At 44.5% G+C, this 14,333-nt stretch overlaps 1 protein-coding gene across 1 annotated transcript in view; it reads right to left on the bottom strand.

The window, feature by feature from the left end:
• The window catches only part of PCDH15 (protocadherin related 15), a 2,701,201-nt gene that overhangs the window by 2,403,346 nt on the left and 283,522 nt on the right, over positions 1 to 14,333 (bottom strand). The window lies entirely within an intron of this gene.

The following is a 14,333-nucleotide window of genomic DNA, read 5'->3' as shown; positions in this document are numbered from 1 at the left end:
CATGCTTTCCGAGACGTCCAAGAACTATTACTTGTGATCTTTATTATCCGGTTCAGTTTTACCCATCAAGCAAACAATCACTCGAGTCGAGGGCCCTGCCGGGTCGGAATTTTCACCGGCGGAGCGACTACCAAATTTCTTTTCTCTTCAGATACCGCCCGGAGGAGTCGCAGAAAGACTATTCCACATGCCACGAAACACGTGTCAGCTGGCTTGCTTTAGAATTAAAAGAGACCAAGCTGTTTCCAAACCACACCTGTTGAAACCTGTTGCATTTTTTTATTGGCTTTCTTTCAACGTGTATGCGTGTCCACACTGACACAATGTGTTATACTCAATTGTTGTGTGCCTGGTATCTAGTTGTAATACCACCCTGCATAGGAAGCCAATGGACCGGAACAGTCTGCTATTGTACAGTAGCCATCATCCGAGAGCACTCAAAGACAATCTTCCCTTTAGACAGTTCCTTCGCATTAGACGGTACTGTAGCTCAATATCCAACTACAAAACAGAAGCCCAATGCTTGGCTACTAACCTCAGGCAACGGGAGTATCCTGAACAGCAGGTCACTAACTCCATAAAAAGAGCAAGGAATAACCTCAGGGAAGCCCTTCTGAAAGTGCACACCAAAGAAACCTCTGACACCCTCACATGTGTAACATCATTCACTCCAGATTCTAACCGTATCAAGAACATTGTCAAAAAACACAGGGCTATTCTGGGGACCAGCAAATTACAATTGACTCTTATTTAAGTAGACATGTACCCCTTAGTACTTATAGCTAGTATTGAATGCAATCTGTGACCTCTCACATGTCCACATTATTATCTGCTTGACTTCCCCTGCACTGGGTTACACACTGCTCCTTGTACCTTGACTGAGCAATATTACTTGTGTCATGCCACAACATAATGATGAATCCTGCCGACATTTAACATAATACAGCATGAACGCCTCTATTTCATATCAGTTGCGGGTAATCTCTAACATGCAAATGGCTACAGCATCAGTCATATAACACACTACAAGAGGGCTGCCACACTTTTATGTAATGTTCCTGGGCTATTGTTGGGGTTATTTACATCTACCAGATGACTCAGTGATGATCCTTAACCTATAATGAGTGGCCGGTAATCTGTATACCCTACCAATTGGGGCCTCTTGGTTATACACGCTTAGAGTTCAACCATGCTTCTTGTATATTACAAGATGGCCACCACATTCTGCACACCATCTTCGGACTACCGCCGTCAGCAATCAGCCACAGCTGACAGGCGATTGAGTCCCTGCCCCTCTACCGCATGTGGACCAGAGTGTGTATATCTGCACCTCCTCACGGCAGCAGTGTACCACCCGGTTCCGGCGGCGAGGGGTAGGTCGCCTGGCACGCATGCATTGGAGTGCTGGTGAGTTATTCTTTTAACAAGGAGCTACCTCAACCCGCAGTGTCCAAAGCTATGCCGTAATTGCGGGCCACGAGGCTTTTAGGCATCAGAGGCAGATGCACGCACTCTACTATGAGCAAGTCACTCGAATAACACATTGTAGAGCACGGCTACGTGTTAATAAGTAGCCTGGGCATACAAGGGGCCTTATCCCGACATTGGGGGCCACATGCACCTGGTCAGTTACGCCGCCACTTCTACCCCCTACCTGAAGCCTGCTACCGTCTTCAGGGTTGTAGTAGACTCTACATTATCAGTTAATCACTGAATTACTTTGTGCCTCATTTTCCCCAGGACACTAACTCTTGGTGTCATTCATCCCACCGGATACTGTTGAGGCGAGCCTACAAGAGTGTATAGGTGAGCTCAGATGCCCTACACACCTTTTACTTTTTGGGTACTGTTTTTTTAAAAGAGAGAGCGTGATGTAAATTCTGTGCAAGCTTCCTCACTATGTTTCAACCATTTGAGAGCTGCACTTTTGGCACCTGTTGTGTGACGATTTTGTATCACAATTTGCACACAATTGGGTCACTACTTTGTGTAACAGAGACGAGAGAGAGAGAGAGGTATGCTGTTACAACAAACGTTCTGTTTTTACCAATTGCCACTGTTTGTTCTTCTTTATTTTTATTTAGGTTCCTCAACATCTGTGATTACTGACCTACAGGTTTACAACCTGGGAGGTAGATCATCCACCTCACCACCCTGTGTAGATAGTAATTTGACATGGTCCTGAAGAATTGCCTCTGATCCTCCAGACACTACAGCCAAGAAACATGTTGACCTCTTGAGAGTAGAGCCGAGTTACTGAGACACATTATTCTTAGATAGTCGCCACTCCACAGTTTTAAGCAGGCAGTCAGCCTACCAGAATAAATGTATATGACTAACTGACCTGTTTTATTCACTTCCTTTCACCACTACACCACATCTACACTTTCTCTGCCCTTCACCCCCACTGCACCAAACGAAAGGGAACAAAAGATCTCCGCTAAAGAGCCCCTCATTGGGTGCCTGTCGGGTATTACAGCGCCGACCCGACGAGGAGCAGGCTCACTGATGAAGCATGACACCTAGCTGGCTGGGTATGGGGGGCCCTAGTTCCAAAGGGAGGAGTCCCCCTCGCTCCCTTTTCTGTAGGACCTTTCTGTGTCTACCAGGAATTAGTGCGTATCTCTCCCTCCTTGTCCCCTTACCCCTATAGGAACTGTACACCCTCTTCTCTGATGAACAAAAATCCTTACGCACACTCAATTGCAAGGAATTATTATTTTATCATGTCACAAATTTCAAAGCTCAATGATGTCATGTGTCTAATCTTTATTGCTCCATCACACACTGCCAACACATGTTTCATTGATCGGGCGTCTTGGTCCACAACTTCATCAGGCTAGAACAAAACAAAGCCTCCATTTTACATAGGCCAGATAGATGTCCTTAACGTTAGTACTTTCCCCCTGTGATCTGATATATATATTTCCAAATAGATAGATATGTGGTAACCCACCGTAAAAAAAAATATACAAAATGATTGCACATATTTTAATCTTAGTTTAAAGGCTGCTGTAGTTGCGGGTCACACTACAAAGAATTCACAAGACTATATCTGTTGTAGGTCACAAAAAAGCCTTCACCACGGTCCACCTTAAAATGAAATCAGGCCATACAAACAAACAATAACATGGCACCCTCAAAGATTTACATATATTGTCCCTCCATCCAAAATAATCCACTGTGTGCTAATCAATAAGTCCCAATTTAAACCCACAAAAGTGCACCAGTTAGCTTATTCTTGTTATGCGTGTCTGAAAACAAAATTAGAAAATATTAGTATATTCAAATCTAAACTAAGTCTACCAATCACCTTCTAATCACCACTTTGTGTAAAGCAACTTATACTTCATAAGTGCAAATATAGTCACTAGTCCGGTTCAACAAAAAGTCAGGTAGCTTGAGTATTTGTCAATCTAATACCTGTATATAGCAAGAAAAGAATACCAGATTACATTCTCAAAGTGCTAGTACCACAAGCCATATCTAATCTCACTTCAACAGCTATCAATCGCCCATGCTTACCTATAGCCCCAGGTCAGATTCACCCAGCATACTCTCTACCTCCTGAATCGCTGCATTCCTGCTCGCTATTTTATATGTGCATTCATGCTATGGTTTTCTCTATTATATTTTACATTGCTTTATTTTTCAATCTAGAATATTAATCCTTTTACCAACTCACAGTTCCTTATGTCTTTAACTTTAGTTTTCTTTTCTTAATACATGTAAATCTTCCTTAGAACAGTCCACCCAATTATTTCCATAAGTTTCCATACAATGTTATCTATTGTAAGGTCTGTTCTTCAATCCTATGTTAAAAGGTTTTCTAATTTTTTTCAGGTGCAGCAGTGATTTTCATTCATTATTTATATATACAGTGCTGGTATTTAATTTTGAAATAAAGATTACTCACACATTCGCAAATTTATTTAACACACTTGAGCACGGATCCTACTTCCATGCACAACTTAATGTCCTGGGTTTAGCTAAGTACATGTATACACTTATTGTGAAAACGAAATCTTTTGTGAAATACACTAGCTTATTTTTTTTTCATGTTTTTTAGAAACTATGTGGCTTGTTTACAAAAACGGACACATCTCTGCATTTTAGCATCTCCCTAGATGCGTCTCGTTGTATATGTGTCACAATATGGCGCATTGTTTATGACGCCGCTGCATCTCAAAAGTGATGCAATGGCAGCGTAAAAGTGTCGCAAGGCCATGTAAATCTGCCCCTATGCTTGCAGTTTTTAGTACTTCCTTATCTAAAATGAACGTTTATCAGTTCAGACCTTATGCGTGCTGAACATTATTTAAAATGTTGCCATTATTTTACACACCTTCCATTCTGGAAAATTTCTGGCATAGCTGAATTGTTTATATACTGCTACATAAAATCAAAACAAAAAAAGAAACATTAGCAAGGTACTATCAGAAATAACAAATGTAACTGTTGTAATCTCCTTCTCTTCTCTTTCCTTCCCCTCTCCCTTGGTATATTCCTCCACCCCTGCCCTGTTCATCCTTTGGATTCTCCCTTTGGAGTTTGCATTAGAATGTTGGTGAGCCCTCCATTCCAAAGAGTGGATGACTAATAAAGTAGCTACTGGATAGTTACCACATCTCTTGGTGGATTATTTTAATACTGGCGATGATCCACTGTGCAGGGGGCAGTTTAGCCATCTACCCTTTGTGTACTCTCTCCATCTGCAGGAGTGTAGGCACGGTGGGAATGCAGTGAGCTCTGTGCATCCTGTGTGTTTGCTCACCTCACCTTCCTGTTCACTGGCTCCTGTAAACTCGTCGAAATGGACCTCTGCGAGTGCTTGGAGTACTGTGCTGATTCCTTTGCAATTTGGCGTTGGAGCTTTCCTGCTGCCGGACCTGTCTTTGCTGAAATCTGTTCCATTGAGAATTGACGAAAGAATCATTCCAGAGCAGTCCCACAGAGCAGTCATCTGGGTTTGACTGTTTCCTCCCCCAGGGACTACTGGATGGGTCCATAGCCAGCTGTTGGGCAGAACTCTGATGGGCTCAGCATAGTCCCCCAGCGAGCTTGGCTGCACCCTGAGGAACTTTTCACCTTCCTGTCATTCCGGCCAGCATGTTCCTCAGACACTGCTCTCCATACATGCCCACCCAATAGCTCTTCTAGTCTCCTCGATGCGCATGTGTCAGGCGGAGTCTCTTCCAGCTGGTGTGTCTGACAAACAGAGAGTGAGAAATTGAATATTATACCGCAGGAGGTAGGATCCTGGCCCAGGCTGTTCACTAGTGTCAGTGTTTTCCACACAGCTCAAAGGGACATTTTTTCAGTGTGCACAGTTCGGTGAAGTGAATATCTGTTTAATCTTTTTTGCACTGTAACACCCGTCAGGAGTTAATGGGACACTTCCTGCAGTTCCTTTGAATGAAAGCTCCACCACTAAGGCCATCCTGATGTGAGACCTTTAGTTCTTATATGCGGTAGCTCTCTGCTCTGGGCATTCACCACCTCCTCACCAAGTGACTTTCAGAATATGCGTAATATGCCATATTACTGCTGTTTATGCGCATTGCTAGGCGTACTTCAAGCCATTTTCTACTTCATTTCATCCAGGGTGATGTCATAGCTGCGTTAGTTGTCTGTGCTGCCAGAAAAAGTGACTTTTTGGGGTTCCTTAACGTTCTTTTAGGCAGTCGACATCCTCTTGCCTTACACTTGTCATTTCAGGGTACTGGTCAGCACCTATTTTGCTTTTTACTACACTATGATGCCTGCGGCAAGCATGAGTCAACGCCTATCGTTCCTTAATGAGAATGGGGAGCCGGAAATGCACTGGAAGGACTGGGTAAAGCTATTCGAGTCATACCTAATTGCAATTGGGGGGAACATTTTTCCGCTCTGCGTAAACAGCATATCCTTCTACACAATTTGGGGGTGTATGGGCGGAAAATGTATGAGACATTGCCTGAACCTGTGTTTGAAGGTAAAGGGGAAGCTGAGGCCATGGGCATTTTTGCAAGTACCATGCTTAAGTTGGAGACCCGTTTTGGAGACAAAGTTAATGTGGTGTTAGAACACCACAAGTTCTTCAGTAGGTCGCAAGGGAAGCAAGAAACAATAACTATTTACATTGCAGCTTTGAGGGGGTCTAAGCAAACTGTGCGATTTTGGAAATCTCACGGATTCCCTAATAAGGGACCAGCTGGTATTTTGCATGAACAACATGCGTATCCAGGAAAAACTACTATCTAAGAACCCCACCCTCAGGGAGGCAGTGGCAATTGCCCAGTTGGTGGAACACATGGCTAGGTGCATCAAAGAGATTAAAGCGCCTACGGATCTTGTAGCCAGTGTTTCCTGAAAGTGAAGAGGAAGGTGAAATTTGTAAAGTAAAGAGGAAAGAAAGGATGCATAACAAAACGCAATCATTGGGAATTGAACTCAGATGTTACAGCTGTGGCAGTCGCAATCATCTAGCCAACAATATCCAATGCCCAGCCAGAAGTGTAACATGTAAAAAGTACAATAGAAGGGGGGCGTTTTGCTAGAGTGTGCAAAGAAGGGAACCCCAACAACAATAGACAAGTAGTTGGTAATGAGGGGGTTTTTGTCAGAGAAGTTAAATGTGTCACTCCCAATGAAAAGAAATATGTCTACCAGCTAAAAGACACCATGGGGAGTATTAAACTAATCTATCCTAAATGCTAAGTATTGTTGAATAGTAAGGTTGTTACCATGTATGCAGGCTCCTGTTCAACTTTTACCCTTCTTAACAATATTGAGTTGGGGATCATGGACGGGCAGGGGAGTAACGTGTTCATGAAACCAGATGTATCACCCACAGGCTGTACCAAGCAGCCCATACCCGTGGTTGGGATGATTGAAATGCACATTGAGGGGAAGGTCTATATTGTGGAAACAGGGTCTAACCTTTTGGGATTGCAACATCAGAAAGAATTAGGGATAATACTCAATCCCAATAACCAAGACCAAGTGCTTTTGACAGACGTCTTCTTATCCGGAACAAGCATGCAAGGAGTTCCCCAAATTGTTGGATGCAAAACTGGGCCTTCCGAAGGATGTCAATAACACCATATGCTTCCAAGACGACATCCTGCTGTATGGAAGAACCACCGGAAACCCACAACCAAACTCTCAGGGATGTTTTCAAGAGGTTGATGGATGCGGGGTTGACTGTGCAGGAATCTAAGTGCCAGATCCGAGTGACGTCGGTAGATTATCTTGGTCACTCCCTTTCTGAGCATTGGTTCGGGCCCAAAAAAATTGGCTGAGTGCTGTGAGAGAGGCTCCATACCCCAAGAACAACGAAGAATTAAAATCCTTTTTGGGCTTTCTGAGCACATGGCCAAGTGCATCAAGAACTCAGGGAAGTGCCAACAATTGCATGGCCTGTTAAAAAAAAAGAAGGATTTTGTTTGGCACGATGATCATAAGTACACAGGGGATGCCTTGAAGGATGAAATCATTAATTCACCTGCCTTAGGTACCTTACATCCCAGGAAAAAACATCCTCAAGCAAGGAGGAAAACATAATTGCTTTTGCATCCCGTTGTCTGACCAAAACTGAGAGCAATTATTCATTTATTGAAAAGGAAGCCCTGGAGTGCTTCCGGGCAGTAAAACACTTTAAGTTTTTTCTGTGGGGTTTGAATTTCACCATCTGCACTGACCACAAGCCCCTCACATACATGTTTACTGTTAAGGGCATGGAACATTGTACCCAGGCAAATAGAGAAACCAACTAACACATAAAAAGAGTAATCCACTACAGTTTGTACATATTTTAGAATACAAATTTAATACTTATTCCAGTTGCATACTGATTGATAAAATAGACATAATTACACACATAAGATATAAAAATTAGTTTGCATTATAACATATGCTCGATTACAAAATATAAAACAATTCATAAGTATAAAAAACTCTTGGATGGTTTTACTGTATCCTGTCTACGCGTTTCGACACTTTAACGTGCCTTCTTCAGGACTGTACCATCAAGCTATATACAGGTTCGAATCAGGATAAGCTTCTACGGTCTGAGCAAGGGAGTGCTCTTGCTTAATGCTGCATAGAGTTGAATATTAGAGATGATAAAATTCGTGTTAAAGTAAAGAAATCTTCAGTATTGATTATCCGTAGGTGCCATATTTAGTTTATTCAGACCGCATTAGTAGTACATCATCTGTGGTCATATTATGTCTATTTTATCAATCAGTATGCAACTGGAATAAGTATTAAATTTGTATTCTAAAATATGTACAAACTGTAGTGGATTACTTTTTTATGTGTTAGTTGGTTTCACTATTTGCCTGGGTAATTTACTCACACTTGAAATGTTGCCCTGACCCAGGAAATTTAAAGGTATCAGGGGGTCCTTGTTGTCTCTCACATGGAACATTGTACGCCACGAATCTGCAAATGGATACTTGGCCTGGAAAACTTCTGTTTCAAGGTGGAATGCGTCCCAGGAGGCGAGAACAAAATTGCTGATTTCTTATCCAGAACACCTTTACAAGGGGAACCGCAAGAGGAAATTCTAGACAGTCCAATCAATGCCTTGACAGACCCTGTCTTAACAGAAGAAGAATGGAAAAAACACAAGGAAGAGGATAAAGTGTATGCAGGCTAAAGGAGATAATGGTCAATGGGTGGCCCAACAAGTGCAGTAAAGTTGAAGGAGAGATCAGGGACTTCTGGGAGGTCAGGTTTGAGTTAAGCATCATAGCAGGCAAGGTGTATCGCAAGGATAAAATTGTGCCTCCTGTAGGACTGAGGAAGAGTATTGTTGAGTTGCCCATGAGGGTCATTTGAGGCGTAGCATGACAAAGAACAGAATTCGAGTACATTTTTGGTAACCCAGGATGGACGCTGTGGTAGAACAACAGGTGAAGGATTGTCTCAGTTGAGCCAAAAGTAACAAGTCTAAGTCCACCTGCGAGTCCCTGTTATCCCCTGTCCAGGTCCCTCTAAAACCAAGGTGCAAACTGGCCATGGACATAAATGGACCCACGGACAACCTAAGGATGCACTTGAAATTCATGTTGGTGGACTACACAGCCAACTTGATCACGCAAAGATGTGTCCATTGCACTAACACCAAAACGGTCCTAGACTTTCCCAAGGATGTTTTCTCAAGTGAAGGGATACCATCAACCCTGGTCACCGACAATGGAATGCAGTTCACATCACAACAGATGAAGGACTTTAGAAAATAACTCAATATTAGACATGAAAGAGCTGCACTGTATTGCCCCAAGGCAAATGACCTGGGTGAAAGAACACACACGCCTAGCTTTAGTGATCAGTCACAATGTCAAATCATATTTACGTGAATGTTTATGGGTGTTCCACACCTCACCCAACCTGGTGTCAGAGGTGTTCTTGTTTGTTGCCCTCAGGAGTAGAGAACCCTGCACAAAATTGAAACCCATGCATTTGGGGGGCAAGTTGTTTCCAATCCCAAGGAAGCTGGTGAAAAGGTGGAAGATGAGAAGAATGGGGTTCAAACTCCCAAGTGGAAGGAAGGGGATTGTGTACAAGTCAAAGGGAGAGTCAAGAAATCGCTTAACGAAAGCAAATTCTATCCCCCATGCCGTGTGTCCAAGATTTTAAAAAATGTAGTACTTTTGGAGAATGGGCAAATGTGGATTTGTGACAGAGTTGTCAAATGTAGAAATGTTTAACATTTGTAAATAAGGGAGGTGTGTTGTAATCTCCTTCTCTTTCCTTTCCCTCTCCCTTGGTATATTCCCCCACCCCTGCCCTGTTCTTCCTTTGGATTCTCCCTTTGGAGTTTGCATTATAATGTTGGTGAGCTCTCCATTCCGGAGAGTGGATAGCTAATAAAGAAGCTACTGGAAAGTTACCTCTTGGTGACTCTTTTTAACAGGAACCCTTTCCTAATCACAGCTAATAAGAAATTAATCATAAATAAGTTGGGCGCCAAAGTAATTTACTTTAAATATAGAAAAACCAAGAGCAAAAGAGCACCTCCGTTTCTATCATTTGGGGTTGGGTTGACACCAACTTCACTTCTGGTTCCAAAGAGAAACTAAGCAAGCCAAGTGGCCCATAGGCATCTTTATAATCACAGTATTTGCTGAGCACAGATAAGACAATGTAACTATAAGCCAATTTTAAGAATCAAATATAATTCCTAGGAAACAGCATACAGATTGAAATGTAACTTACAATTATGGTTAGCCCAACAAATGAATTTGGATCAGGGGCTGCATTGCTCTCAAAGAAGACGGGGTTCATTTCAAAACACTGGGAAATACAGTCAAAATAATGAAAAAATGCAAATTGTTTTTTATCATTGTTGGTCTCTTTTTGAAGCATGTGTAGCTATAGCCCTCTTCAATGAGTTCATTAGTGGAACCTTAGCAGGTGGTGATATATTCAACCATGTACGTTCCCTAAAACTAGAAACAGCCTGCTATGAAATAAAATAAAGCAAAATAATTTTTTTTTGCTCATTAAAATAGTTTTGAAAAGAATCAAATTAAAATGCATGTTAGAAAGTGTCTTATGGTAACAAGCTTATAAGACCCAACTGGTACCCCTTGGATTTTCTTGGTGTTAAAAAGCAAACACATGTTCTAGAACCACAAACCAACAGATAAAAAATCAAACTTCGAGGAACTCAATGATTTAAAAATGTCCCATTCGAATTTTATTTGAGCACAATTTAAGAACAGAAAATATTCTAACATACGTTAACTAAGATCTAAGGGGCATATTTACATGTTCTGGCGCATCTCTGCAAATCAGCAGGGATGCGCCAGAACAGATGCGTCATGCAATCCCCTCCTTCCACCACCACAGATGCGCTGCATTTACAATGCGGCCACCATGGTGCAAGGAAGGGAAGATGCTTGTGGCGTATGGCTTGTGCATTGCTGGAGTCGCGTCACAAGCGCGACGCAACTCCTGCAATGCACAGGGGCCACCCATACTCAACGTGGTGCGTCACTCCTTATGCCTGCTTCAAGCAGGCGTAAGGATTTGACGCAGCAGCGTCGTAAAACTGACTCAGTGAAATCTTGTAGATTTCACTGCATCAATTTTACAGGGCTTTCCTGCAAGGGAATGCCCATCCTGCGACAGAACGCCCACATGAAACCTGACGCAGGTTTCATGTGGCGCAGGGCTTTACAACGTGACACATCTGCCTAGATGCGTCACGTTGTAAATAAGTCGCAGCGTGGCCATTGTTTATGCCGCCGCTGCATCACAAAAGTGATGCAACGATGGCGTAAAAGTGTCACAAGGGGCTTGTAAATCTGCCCCTTAATGTGCAACAAAACTGGCAAAGCTGAGTCCTGTGTCCATACAGATTGATAATAAAGGATATAAAATAGAATATGAGTGACAGGATAACATCAGAATGTGAAGCAAAGAAGAAATAGCTTCAAAATTTGCCAACAGTAAAGGAGATATTGTACCACAAGGCAGAAGAATCGAAACACACTCATGGAATGTTTAACGTGCATTCATACTTTCAGTGTCGCTAAAAATACTAGTGTGCTTGGGGGCCATGGCCAAGATGGCGATCGGGTGAGACGGGTTCTTCTCGTCTCCCCGCTCCCGACCGCCCAGTTCAGCGCAAAATAGTCGATCTGTCCCCTCAAGTAACGCAAACGAGGGTGGTAGAAGTGCCCTGTCGCAAGCGGTTACGGTGGTAAGAAGAGCAGTGGCTCTGCGCCGCGTTTTCTGAGACTGCAAGCGACCTTGGGGATGGTCCCAAAGTGAAAAATGTTGGTCGGGCATGGTGGCTGCTGCGAGGACCGATGATGAGGCGTCGCATGCCGCAGTATGCAGTGAGACGGAGTGAGGCCAAAAGCAGCTACCTCCAGAGCGCGGAAGAGCCTATGGCAGGGGAGCAGCTGCAACTAGCATTAAAAGCCTCTGGGGCGAGGGACCACAACACAGGTGAGAGGGCGGAGAAAGTTTCTACCAGGCCGCATCAGACCCAGCTGAGTATAACCCGATCCTGAGGTCCCCAGTGCAGCATAGCTCCAGATAGCACGGCTCCATCCCAGAGTAGAGAGAAACTCAGACGGGCACAAAGCAACCTGAACTGCGCAAAGTGAAGGGTTCTGCAGCGCAGTGGTCACAGGAAGGACAGAGAATGAGGAACGCGAGACTGGGGAGGCCATGCCCAGTGAATGGACACCAGCACAAGGGGGCTAGACCCTTCTGCATGCGGAGCGTGCTAGGTCTAGTGGGAGCAAGAGGACCCGCTGGGAAGAGCGGATGGTCCGAGTCGCACTGATATATATCATCGCTCTGGCAGACGAGCAGGCCTGGGGAGAACGGTGGGGGGAAGAGGCTCTGGTGGGGGCCCCGGGCGTTGGTGGCTACGCGCGACCCAGGCCATCGGCAGGAAATAGGAGGTGACGAAGAGCGAAGAGGGACTGCGGAGCCCATAAGGGGTGGAGACACGTTCCTCTCCATACAGCAGGCCTGGAGACGGGGAGCCTTGTTACCCCCGAGAGGTCAGAGGGAGACAGCCGCAAAGGAGAAAATTGGCCCAGAGGAAGACGGACGGCTCAAGGCATCCTAGGGGCATTCGGGACAAAAGTCTGGTGGGCAACATGGGGTAACATAGCTGCAAGGACTTGTAAGCAGACGTCCGAGTTCGTTGGCCAACTAAGAAGCCCTCATCACTGTGCACAACAGGATAACCAAGTCAGAGAACTCACAGAAGGCCCTTCACTATCTGAGTCCTTATCCCAACACACTGATAGGGTGGGACGAGCTTCAAAAATAGTAGTCTGAGGACCCACCCACCACTGAAGGAACTAGAATGTCGGCAGTAAGTGCGAAGAAGGATCGGAATTTGAGAGAGATGTTGGCCAAACTCCCATCCACAAGTTGGACAGAGGGACGCACCTCTCCGACACCGCCACAAGGACAAAGTTCTGAATCAGCAGAGGCACCAGTTACCCAAGCCATTCTGGAAAGGCTGTTCAACACGCTGCGGGAAGATCTTCAGTCACTGAAGGGGGAATTTGCATCAGAGATGAAGGAGGGTCATAAAGATATCGACGATGTGGGAGAAAGAGAAGCTAATATCAAAGATCAGGACCAGTCATGAGATGAGGAGGTGGCACAACTACAACAAGAGGTAATCAGACTGCAGGAACAACACATGGACCTCCAGTCACTTGCCAAAGATTTGGAGAACAGGTCACGCCAGAATAATATTTGTATTAAGAAGGTTCCGTCCAAAGAAGAAGATACCGACATTGTTGGAAAGTTTAAGGGTTTTTTCGGAGCATTATGGAGGCTGAACCTGACTTTCACATCAAGATTGACAGGGCACATAGGGTGGGCCTACAAAGAAAAGCGGCCGACCCCCCTGACATCCTGGCTTTCCTTCCAGATTTTCAGCTAAAGGAACTGATCTTATGGAAGGCCAGGGACAAACAACCCCTCAAATACCAGGAGCATTCTATAGCGTTGTATCAGGAACTGGCAGCAATCACCCTACAGAAACGAGGGGAATTCAGACCGGCGACAACGTTCTAAAGAACACAAGGAATTGCCTACTAATGGGGCTATCCGTTCCGCTTAATCTTCAAATCCAGGCCAAGTTGTATCAACTCAAGTCTCTGCAAGACACATGCAGAGTGTTGGGCATTGACCCTCCAAGCCAGGAGGAAGCGGGGAGGAAAAGTCCTACAACAACGGCAGGCAAATGGCAGAGAGTTCGGGGGGTCTGTGACACCGAGAGCATGACGAAACTGGACCCTACCACGATGGGTCGGGAGAGAAGGCTGTCCTGGATTCCCGCTCCAAAGGGAAGACCCCATGAGAAGAGGACTGAGATCCAAAGGGACAGATAAGTGGGAACAGAGAGCTGTACGGGCAGAGAGATTTCCCAAAGGGAGTGGGGAGACCTACACACAGGCTTCTTTCCTCTTGGACTACATCATGCCCCTGACACACTGGGTTACCAGAAACACGCAATCTAAATTTCCGGGTCCTGGACATGATGGGATCTTGTTTAGGGTCAAGTTGGGGTTAGGGAGGGATGAGAAGGAACTGGTACATAAAGAGAAAGAAACATAGGGACTAATGGAGTCCACTGGGAGAGCATACACTCTGGAATTATTATACAGCTGCAGGGAGGTGGATAGTTTGGGACATGGCAGGATAAGGCAACAACCATTCTTAAGCTGGGATGCATGGCATACTAAAGGTTCTAATGCTCAATGTAAAGGGACTCAATAACCCCGTAAAAAGGAAGGCTATCCTCTCCTACCTGGAGAAATCAGGGACAAAAATATGCCTACTACAAGAAACTCTCC

The sequence above is a fragment of the Lissotriton vulgaris genome, chromosome 5, assembly GCF_964263255.1.
Source record: "Lissotriton vulgaris chromosome 5, aLisVul1.2, whole genome shotgun sequence".
Lineage (NCBI taxonomy): Eukaryota > Metazoa > Chordata > Amphibia > Caudata > Salamandridae > Lissotriton > Lissotriton vulgaris.
Note: the sequence above shows the minus strand (reverse complement) of the source record. Positions and strands in the feature narration are given on the sequence as shown.